The sequence below is a fragment of the Macrobrachium rosenbergii genome, chromosome 10 (genome assembly GCF_040412425.1).
Source record: "Macrobrachium rosenbergii isolate ZJJX-2024 chromosome 10, ASM4041242v1, whole genome shotgun sequence".
NCBI lineage: Eukaryota > Metazoa > Arthropoda > Malacostraca > Decapoda > Palaemonidae > Macrobrachium > Macrobrachium rosenbergii.
Window position 1 is genome coordinate 53,098,756 of NC_089750.1, and position 10,586 is coordinate 53,109,341.

The window sequence follows — 10,586 nt, forward strand, 5'->3', positions numbered from 1 at the left end:
TGATTGTGTAATTGTATTTACAGATTATATATGTAAATGTAAATACACAGTATATGTATAGTATATGTATATATATATATATATATATATATATATATATATATATATATATATATATATATATATATATATATATATACAATTTCAGTTCATTCATTCGCTATTTTCAACCTTATAATGACGTGATACCATGAATCCCAGCCTTACCTTGCTATTGAGGCAGAAGGTTTAATCACCTCTGCCTGAGTGAGATTCTGTTTTGCTCTTTCTGCATATATAAGTACTTGCCAAAAATTTATGAAATATAACAGTTCGGTATATGGTTTTTATTCCCGTTGGGAAAAAACAAAGATCTACTTAGTAAAAAGTTTACTGATGGCAATAACCTTTTGAGCTAGGATGACTGAAAATATTGTTGTTCATATTCAATAAGCATCTTACTTTTTATAAATAACAGCACAGTTAATATACAGTATACTGTTTACAATTTAAGCCTTTAAAATTTACTCTTCCCTTATAAAAATTACAGTTTCTTCTCCTTAAATTGGTATTACTGTACATAAAAAAAACAATAAAGTAACGTGACCCTGTAGGTGTATAGTGACATCAGTGCACCTCAAGTGGTGCACTGTAGGCACTACTTAAAGTTCCTTGCAGCATTCCTTCTTCCCTTCGCTGCAACCCCTTTCATTCCGTTCGTATCATCTGTATACCATCTTACTTTCCACCATCTCCTAACATTTGCCTCGTACTGCAACTGCGAGGTCTTCCCCATGTTACACCTTTTTGCTTGCAATTTCCCCTTCAGCGCTGAATGACCTCATAAACCTAGTGCTTGGCCTTTGACCTAAATTTTATTTTCCAATTCCCATCCACAGGCCAGTAATTGTCATGGTTTACAGAACTTGTACGACCAGATTCCAGTCGTCTAGCTTCTTTCGTTAGACAGGCAGAAAATGAGATAAAAGGACGAGTGATTACGGGGGGAAGGGAGGGATAGCTGGTGGGGGTAAGGTGATTAGAAAGGAGAAAGACTAGTCTAGGGTTCAGGGAGAACGGAGGCGGGAGAGAAATCCAACGCTTGACAATAAACGAAAAGAAACAGGCTAGAGAATAACAGTTGTGTAAATATACAGATGTGATATCAATTAATTTAACGTAACGGTATAATAAAAATCATAAAGCATCTTTATGCAATTGCGTCATCCTGTAGTATTTACTGGTGCGCTTAAGATATGAAGTAAAATCACTTGAACAAAATCCTAACGTACTTTGCCTAGTTTTATACAAATATGTACCCGAGTTTGATATGCTCACGGCTGAAAATATTTTAACAAATTATGATCGGACGTGGAGGGCAATGGGTCATAACGAGATCGCAAAGACGTCGTCACGTTCAGATAAAAACAGCTCACCCCCGCATGGATTCAGAACAACCCCCTTGATTCAGAACTAGTTTAGTCCGGTTCGCGGTCGCCTGAATATGGATCGCTGAAGTTATGCTGGAAGGCACAATTATCGATTATTTTTTTATTTTTTTTTTGCTTGTTTTTTCTTCTTTTGCGGCTCGACGTCAAGTATATGCATGGCTTACCAAAATGATGTTAAGGCACGGTGCTTCAGGTTGCCGTTTTTCATCAAAGAACAACAGTTTCCAGTTACGAGACGTTGCATTGATGCGTTGTTTTCGGTATGACCAAGAATGTTGTTTTTTTTTTCTCCCAGAACCTTGCGCAAGGTGGATGTTAAGAAAATGAATAACGGGGCACTGCTGTCAATGAAGCAGGACTGGGCAAATTAGCCGATGTTCTCATGCTAATACGGTACACGGTAATGGATAATTATTGTGATTATTATTATCATTATTCCTACACTGAGGATTAATATGTTCATAATAACCATTTTTTTAAGTATAGTAAGTTATATAATCCAGTGTACAGACACCAGAATATGCATACATGCATATAAACAAGCTTACAAGTTTCTACGCATACAAAAGTATTGCTAGATGCATACGAAAACTGGGAAAGGGAGAAAGATATTTTTCACTAATACGTTATTGAACCCGAATTTCGATTTTAGACAGTAGGAATGTTGCCATTCCTTTCTGTTGTGTCTAGACTAATCTGATACGTCAAAAAATTCAATCGAAAGAACGAGGGAATCGACGAACTCGTGAAGTTAAAAGTAACAAATAACTAAAAAAGGCTTAATATAAGCGATATGCTTTTGTAGGTCATAACTTTTCTTCAAAATATGTAGGAAGGTGTGGATTACATAGATAATACCCTCTTCCTGGCGAATTATTCAGCATTTTCTGTTTCTTTCTCAGAATTCTCATTTCTCTTAATACTTCCCAATTATACACCTTTCATTGACTGTCGTCCACCATTTTTTCAAATGACTAGCCATCTTCACATTTATCACCATTTTAATTCTTCCTTTCCCATTATACTATAAAACTAATTGCAATTCATTCCAACATCTTCGTTTTGTTATTCATTCTGTGATCAAGTTCACACTTCTTCCATACTTGAAACTTTGCTCAACAAACCTTCTATACACTTCCACTTTGGCTTCCAATCCATAGACATAGCAAATCTTCATCTTTACACACATTCTGTCACTTGCCTCGCTTCACCTACACTAACTCACCTCTTCTCTCATCCTACAGTCATCCTCTATATTTCTTCCCGAATACCTATACGAATCAACCGATTACTGCTTTCATTCTCTCATTAACATTCATTGCTCTATCTTCCTTTCTTCTGTTCACCTGCTAAGGTAGGACTATCTAGCCAAGTTAAATGCCACCCTAAAGGACGAGACGACATTCAAAAGGATATGAGGAACCCCAGGACATCAAAAGAAGACCCAGCAAGCTTATCGAGGTGGTCAGTGCTTGTCCTGGCGGCATCAAGCTTTCCAAGATAGTCCGGAACTACGACCTTGGCTACTCGTACGGCAGTGTGAAGACTCACATGGCGAGAAATCCTCATGTCCTAATATCAACCAAATCCCATCCCCAACCTTTCACCTAGTAAAGAAGGGTTGCATCTCCGGACGCTATTCATCCCCTCCCATGTGGAATTCATTGATCTTGGCCGCAGCAACAAGTCCAATAGCATCACAGCTACCGTCGATGTGTTGAGTCTCTCCACGCGAACGTGCCTGTCGACAAAACCACAGATTAATCACTGAAAAGTTGTACGATGATGACTCTCTCCCTTCCACCAGCATCCCAAAGGAGACACTATGGAGAAGACTCTTCAGGGCATGTATACACAGGATGCACCCTTTAGATTCCTCTGGGGCAAGGCGTATCAAGAAAGAAAAGTCTTGCAATCGCGTTAGGTGTGCTATTTGCGAACCTCTTCATAGTTGATAGCAAAGTTTTCAGAAAAATGGACACCCATATCATTAATTGCATTTGTAAAGATCACCAACATGGATTCCTTTGAAACTACATCTAGTATACTGTACACTTCGCGACAGCATGGCGTGCCAATAACCAGCTTCCCTTTCTTGATGTTCTTCTGAACCTCCACAACAATAAGTTCAGTACTACGCCTCGCATCAAGGCCGCCAGCTATTAATCCTGGCCAACTTAAGACACTGCATGGGCGGTATCAGCGAGTACTGTACACCAACGTCCGCCATTCCCTCTTCCATTGCTGTAGTTGCGCCTCTACCTACAAGAAGCTTGAGAAATTCACCCAGCAACATGCAGATGACAGATTACACAACAGCATGGCCGAGAAGTCGCCAGAAAGACAGTCAAATGTTGGCATGGCAATTAGGTGCATGTAGAGAGAGAGAGAGAGAGAGAGAGAGAGAGAGAGAGAGAGAGAGAGAGAGAGAGAGAGAGAGAGAGAGAGAGAGAGAGGCAACAATAATGGCGAAGACCAGGTAACTCTACTACCGAAACCACATGACTATGGCCTACAGAGAGGACAAGTAAATTATGTATACATATACATATATACAGTATATGCATACATATACATGTATGTATATGTTATATATATGTATATATATATATATATAATATATATATATATATATATATATATATATATATATATATATATATATATATATATATATATATATATATACTCTATATATATATATGTATAATTGTCCTCTCTAGGTCGTGGTCATGTACTCGTATATATGTGTGTGTGTCGTGTAGTATGTATGTATGTATGTATAACTTACAGAATGTTTTGTGTTGCTCTGATTAAAACAATATAGAATTTTTCTAAATGATGACTTATTTGGCTCGATAATACACAATTACATTACTCGTGAAAAGGTGCCTTTCATATAAAAATGGGAAGCTGTTTCGTTACCAGCAATCAGCTTAGCTAATCAGACATGCTGGATATGAAGAATACATTCAGAAATGTTTGCATTAATGACATATAACTAATTCATGTGTATTGATTAAAAGCTCAATATTTAGTTAGAGTAAAAACCGTTTTCTTTTTATATTGTTTAGTATCATTAGATTTTCATTTAATTCTTATCATCTGTTAAGATTTCGTTAAAAAAGTGAAAACCCGCAAGTTGTAGTATCTATCCTTGTTTCCATTTGAAACAATATTTTTAGAAAACAGCAAGAGATGCCTCGACTCAAGATCAGGCACATGTGTTTTTTTTTTCGGGGACACGTCTCAGTGTGCGTAACCATTGAGTCTAGACCTTGAAAACAGCGGTCACTTTCCGTCTGATTTCGTGAATTCGCAAGTCTCAGTTCCGAAATGGAAAATGATTAATGTGAAATTATCGCAATCAAGGGAAAGACCTTTTAAACTGCACTGCATAAAACCAATTCCTTCTGAAAAGTTCTATTTGTGGATCAGTTTGGGGCAGGTTAAGTGCAAACATTTATGGACGTTAGATGGACGAACAAACTTTTTCACATTCACGTACCTACACACACACACACATATATATATATATATATATATATATATATATATATATATATATATATATATATATATATATATATATATATATGTGTGTGTGTGTGTGTGTGTGTGTGTGTGTGTGTGTGTGTGTGCGTGTGTGAATATCTAATTTTAAACGATTGAAAGTGAGATCCTAAAGTTAATTAAAGGGTTACAAAATTTTAGAGTCCATGTCAATGATAGAAATGACAGGAAGCAACCCAGGATAAGAGGAAGATATTCATTCATTTGGAAAGATACAGTAATGAGCAAATGAAATGAGAGAGAGAGAGAGAGAGAGAGAGAGAGAGAGAGAGAGAGAGAGAGAGAGAGAGAGAGAGAGAGAGAGAGAGAGAGAGAGAGAGAGAGGCTATTATTAGTCTCAAAAAATTTTATTAAATTTATAGCAGTAAAATTTATTAAAATGCTAGTCGTAGTTGAACAGCGAGTTCCTTAGGCAAGTACAGTTTAGCAATGCAGTACAATATTTATGTACTGTGGCTGGATGTTTGCTTACAAGACCTCAGCCCAGTGTTGAACAAATATATTTCTGTGCCTTTGGTATGGTATCTTTCCCCCTCAGTGTTTATTTTTGCCATGTTACTCGTCCATATTCTTGAGTTCCCTATTTGTAATATAACACATCTTCAATCCACCATTAGTTATGAAATTTCATTTATTTTTAGTATTTTCATCGTTTTGATAATTCTGATATTGATTGTCTGTGGAAAACATTTGAGATCTTGTCACACCTGTGGTCGAAGTATATTCATGGTCACACCTATCCTAGCCAAGTGTTGTGAGTAAATGTACTGTAGGTACATAAAAGCCAAAAGTTAGCTGAAAGCATAATGAAGATACAATGAATGCTTAAGGTGTAGGGAAACTCATATACATGATACGAATAAAAAACTGACTGTAGCAGGTGTTGACCCCTTTTAATATAGCTAGCGGGCAGCACATGTCTACAGGTGAGCTGTTTCCCACATGGTTGAGACCGTGTGGTGGCGAAGCGAATGAGGTGTAGGCATATAACCATAGCCACCGAGAGATATCTCTCTCGGTGGCCATGATACAACTGTGAGAGTGTTTAGTGGAAGGTGCTGAACCTGGCAGCTAAACCTATAAAAAAAAACAGGTTCAGCGACAAAGCCAGGAATATTACAGAGCTCCAAACCCCCTCCCCCACCTCTTCCTCATAAAACAAGATACCAAGAACAGAGGAATGTGCACATGCTCATGCATCACTGAGGTTGTTTACAAGAGATAGGTATATACAGTATACATGTGATTATTGATTTTTTTTCAAACGGAATGCGTAGTCATATTGCTAAGCTGGTGCCTTTCAGGATGGCAATAAGGTACTAAGTCACAGAGAAGAATAAAATTACATGTAAACTAAAAATTCAACATAAATATATATAAGTACAAGATTTGAATTGCACACCTGCACCACATGCCTACTAGGTAAAATGCTCTTTGGGATGTAATGAAACAAAAATTGTGCAAAGCAGTCGTTATGATATGATATACAGAAAGCTGTTCCACGTCCCTACTGAGATGCTGATAAGGTACTAGGTAATTTTTATAGATTTAGTTCTGTTACAGATTCATTTTTCTTGCGGTCGGATTTGATGGCAGACTTCGAGAGGTTGACTGGGACATGTTGTCCTCTTCGAGACATCCTTGTTTTAGTCTGTTGATAGAAACTCTGTCGTTGTTCCCATGTAGCTGTATTTGGAACGTTTTATTTATTTGTTTAAGGATGGAGTAGTCTACACTTTATGGGCGTGTAAGAGAAGGTTTTGTGGGCATTGTTCTGTAGCAATAGGAATGAGCAAGTAGGCAGATTCTTTTGGATGTATTGCCTCGTTGTATCTTGGTATGTTTTTCTCCATGGGCATAGCTTTCCAGTGGTTTTGTGGTATGTTCTCGTGGTGTACCAGGACTTGAAAGTAGCCCTTCCTGCTGTTGAACTCTGAGAAAATTCTTGTGGGGTGAAGGAAGGAGGTGATGTCTGCCATGTGGTGAAGTGGATAGTGATCAAGCTCTGTTTGTAGATGGAGGCACCTGCAATCCCCACAGAGTGCCAAGAGTGCCAAGGGTATCTTTACTATGTGGAGTGGCGAGGCCAATTGGCTGGAGCCCCTTTTAGCAAAGGCCTCCATCTGTTCCATTTCTGTGAAGGCCTTTTTTGCGGTGTAAAAGTTTGTCTAGGGTCAGGCAGTGGAATTTGGAATGGGCTGGATGTTGGGGAGGGTGCTCTGTCATTTTTACGTGGTGGTGTATGCCATGCATTGATGGTATGCCTGGTATTTTTTGAGCTCGGGCTTGAAAACACAGGGTGTGTAGGCCCATGGCCATTTGAAGAGACAGATAGCTTCTTGAGTCTAGTGGTAAGTGATGCTGTTTGGAAGGAAGAAAGATTCCGGAGGCAGTGATGGGCGATGTGTACAAGTAGCCTGAAGTGTCTGAGACAGTTGATGTCAATTTTTTTTCTTCGTGAGGTGGCGAGTGAGATCTGGTTGCTGCATGATGGGTAGGTGGCTTCCATTGGTGGGTACAAACCATAGATCACTGTCTGGGGGACCTCTAGTGGTCCGCCAGTGATACAAGAATAATAGAGTTGAGGCCACCTGCGTCCACTAAGAACTTCTTACTAGAGGCTTAGTCAGAGATGTAGAATCTGGAGGAATGAGTGTCCATTAGGGTTGTTACAGTCACCATAATTATCTGGGTGACTGCCCTGTTCGCCTATTTATCCATCTGCATCTGAGGCGCAATTCCTTGATACTTTGCCAAAGTTGCAAAGGCATATTCAAAGGATGAGTGGGTTGGGGCATCCTTTTTGCCTTTGCTTGAATGGGCACTTTTGTATGACATGGTCTTCACCCACTCTGTTGTTATCTTGGTCCTGGTCTCCTTTGGCTTTGCAGATGTTGTGGGTGGCGTTTTGTAAGGCCTTGGATACCTCCAGCAACTCGCCCATCCTCTGCAGGTTTGCTAACAGTTTTCTTTTAGTATTGAGGAGGATATCCCAAATGTTAGTAAGCAGTCAGAGAAACCATATTTCCATCGCTAGATCGACCATCTAGGGTTTTCTGTCAGTGTCGAGGTCAAGCAGCATCAGGAGGGACTCGAGTTCATCCCAAGATGCCCTTGTCATTGTGTATTCCATCAGTGTGTTGAGCAGGTTGAGGAGCGGCAGAAGAGAGAACTGGAATATCAAGAACTTGACTAGGTTGTTGCATTTGATCCTGTCATCTTGGATGTCAAGCCAACATGTGATATAGGGAAGAGGGCGTCTGGGATCGCCTAGAAGACATAGTCTGCCTTCTTTGTCAACACTTGTGATGTTTTGGAGGTAGAATTTGACGTCTGCCCTTTGCTAGTAGGCTGATGGTTCGGTCGCTAAGAAGGAAGGAAGACAGAAGTTTACGGTCTTCGGGCTTGCCTGCTCTCTTTTTTTTTTACATTTTTATGAGATTTCCTTACCTGATAATCTTACATAGCTTAGGCACAGCTGTAGTTAGTCTGTTAGTATATCGGGGTTAGGTGCTAGAATCATTTGGGCCCAGCACGCTATTGAGGTGACTGTAACTCTTGAGAGAGGGTAAAGAAACTGAGACACCATATTAAGTTTGCTAGTTTTTTTTAACATTGGTAGGTATGGCCGTTGTTAGTCTGAAATGTACGACGTTTGACTCGAAACTACCCCAAGGTGAAATTACATATAAAATCCATTACTGGCTTCTTATATCGGCATGCATGGCCATAGTTAGTCCGTGAATCGTGTTGTTCGATGCAAAAACTATGCTGTGTCCACTGATTTGGTGGACAACCTTGCGCTCTCGAAAGAGAGAGCCTGAGATGTTGTATTTAGCTCGTTACAGTTTTTTTTTTTTTTTTTTTTTGTAGGGCATGACTGCATTTGGTCTGTTAATTGTCAGTGCAGTCACTCGTTCACAGGATATGAACTATATTAGATTTATTACTTTTGTTTTTAGTTTCAGCTTGCCTTATACCAGCATGGGCTGTTGCTCTTGGGCAGCCCATGCGGGCTCTGAGCTATTTTAATAAGGCCCGTTGGCTGCATAGTAACTACAGGTGATCTGTAACTTACTGTAAGTGGTGTTGATGCCAGTGACGTGTGGGCACATAGATATGAGAGCACTTTGTGAGAGGTTGTCGAACCTCGAGGCTAAACTGGGTTCAGCAGCGAAGCAGGGAAGCTGACACAGGAACTTGCCTCCTCTAACAGATACCAGTCAAGCCTAACTTTCCATAATTTAACTTAGGAGGGTATGGATTAAACTTCCTCTGCCCAACAATGCTCGTAAGCCTATTTTCTCCTTTTCACTCTAATTCTGTTCCCTTATGACCATATATTCATGCTACCACAACTTTCTCTCCTGGAACACAGTGTCACCCATACAATCCATGAACTATTTGGCACATTTTCCCCTTTCACCGTCTTCCTGATACTCTAGTCTGTTATTCTCGGTCCTGTTCAGTCCCCCCCCCCCACTCTCTCCCTCTCTCGCTCTCAAGTTCACAGTAAGGATTTTAAGACATAATGAATGAAGAATATAAAAAGGAAAAATATAAGAAATACTCATAAAAGTATCTATCCATAAAAAGAAAACAACCAGCTTACGAATCTGCTAATATAATTTCTAACCTAGATTACGCTCCACATGAGCTTGGAAACTGGCTGTTTTGTAAATGTATGCTTGTAATTGCAGTTTGTTAATATTCCTTTTTTGTTAACTGTTTCACTGTGGAGAATGAGTATTATTAGTTAAAATCGGTAATCCTCTGGAGTTGCATTTAACATCGAAGTCTAAAGCAAAAGACGAAAACTCAAAGAAACCGAATTATATTCAGGCTCTTTTAAATTTTCCGCTGGTTAGTGACAGGCAAGGTGAGACACCACATTACATGACCGGTTAAACAGATATTTAGGATGTCTGTTTATACAAAATTACGCGCGTCCAATTATGCGTAGTTCGCATTTGTGTCGGGGAAACCACATTTAACGTGATTGGTGGACTCGGCATTACGTGGGAAAATTTTACAGGTGCCTCGGTGTACAGAGATAAACAGTTCTTTGTTAAGTAAGTGGAGAAATGTAAGCAACGCAGAAACCTTTGAGGAAAAAGGAATACTTTGGTATAAGTAAATTGAATAACCACGACAACCTTGACATTTCATATGCTGGTTACGAGCTCGTTGTCACCCGCTCTAGATCTGTAGCCTAATCGCGTGAACGTACTTTCACATTCCCTTTTCTTCTTCTCTCATGATTATCCCCCAAATCCATCTAATTATTTGTTCTCTTTGTGATAGAACATGAAAAAAACAATGGATAGGAGAGGGAATGAAATGTAAAAATTTCTTCTTTCTTTGGAATTCATTGACTTGGTCGGAAAAAACCGTGATTATTCTTAATCTGTGAGATACCGTTGTGACACTTGTATTCATTAGAAGATATGCTTTAGACAATAATGTGCGGTATATATACAAAAACTGTGTTAATCTTAAATCGGTCTTCTTAATGCTAATTTAATAGATATATATGGTTCTGTAAGATTTCGTGCTTCATCCCAATTGTCTTAAATTGAATTC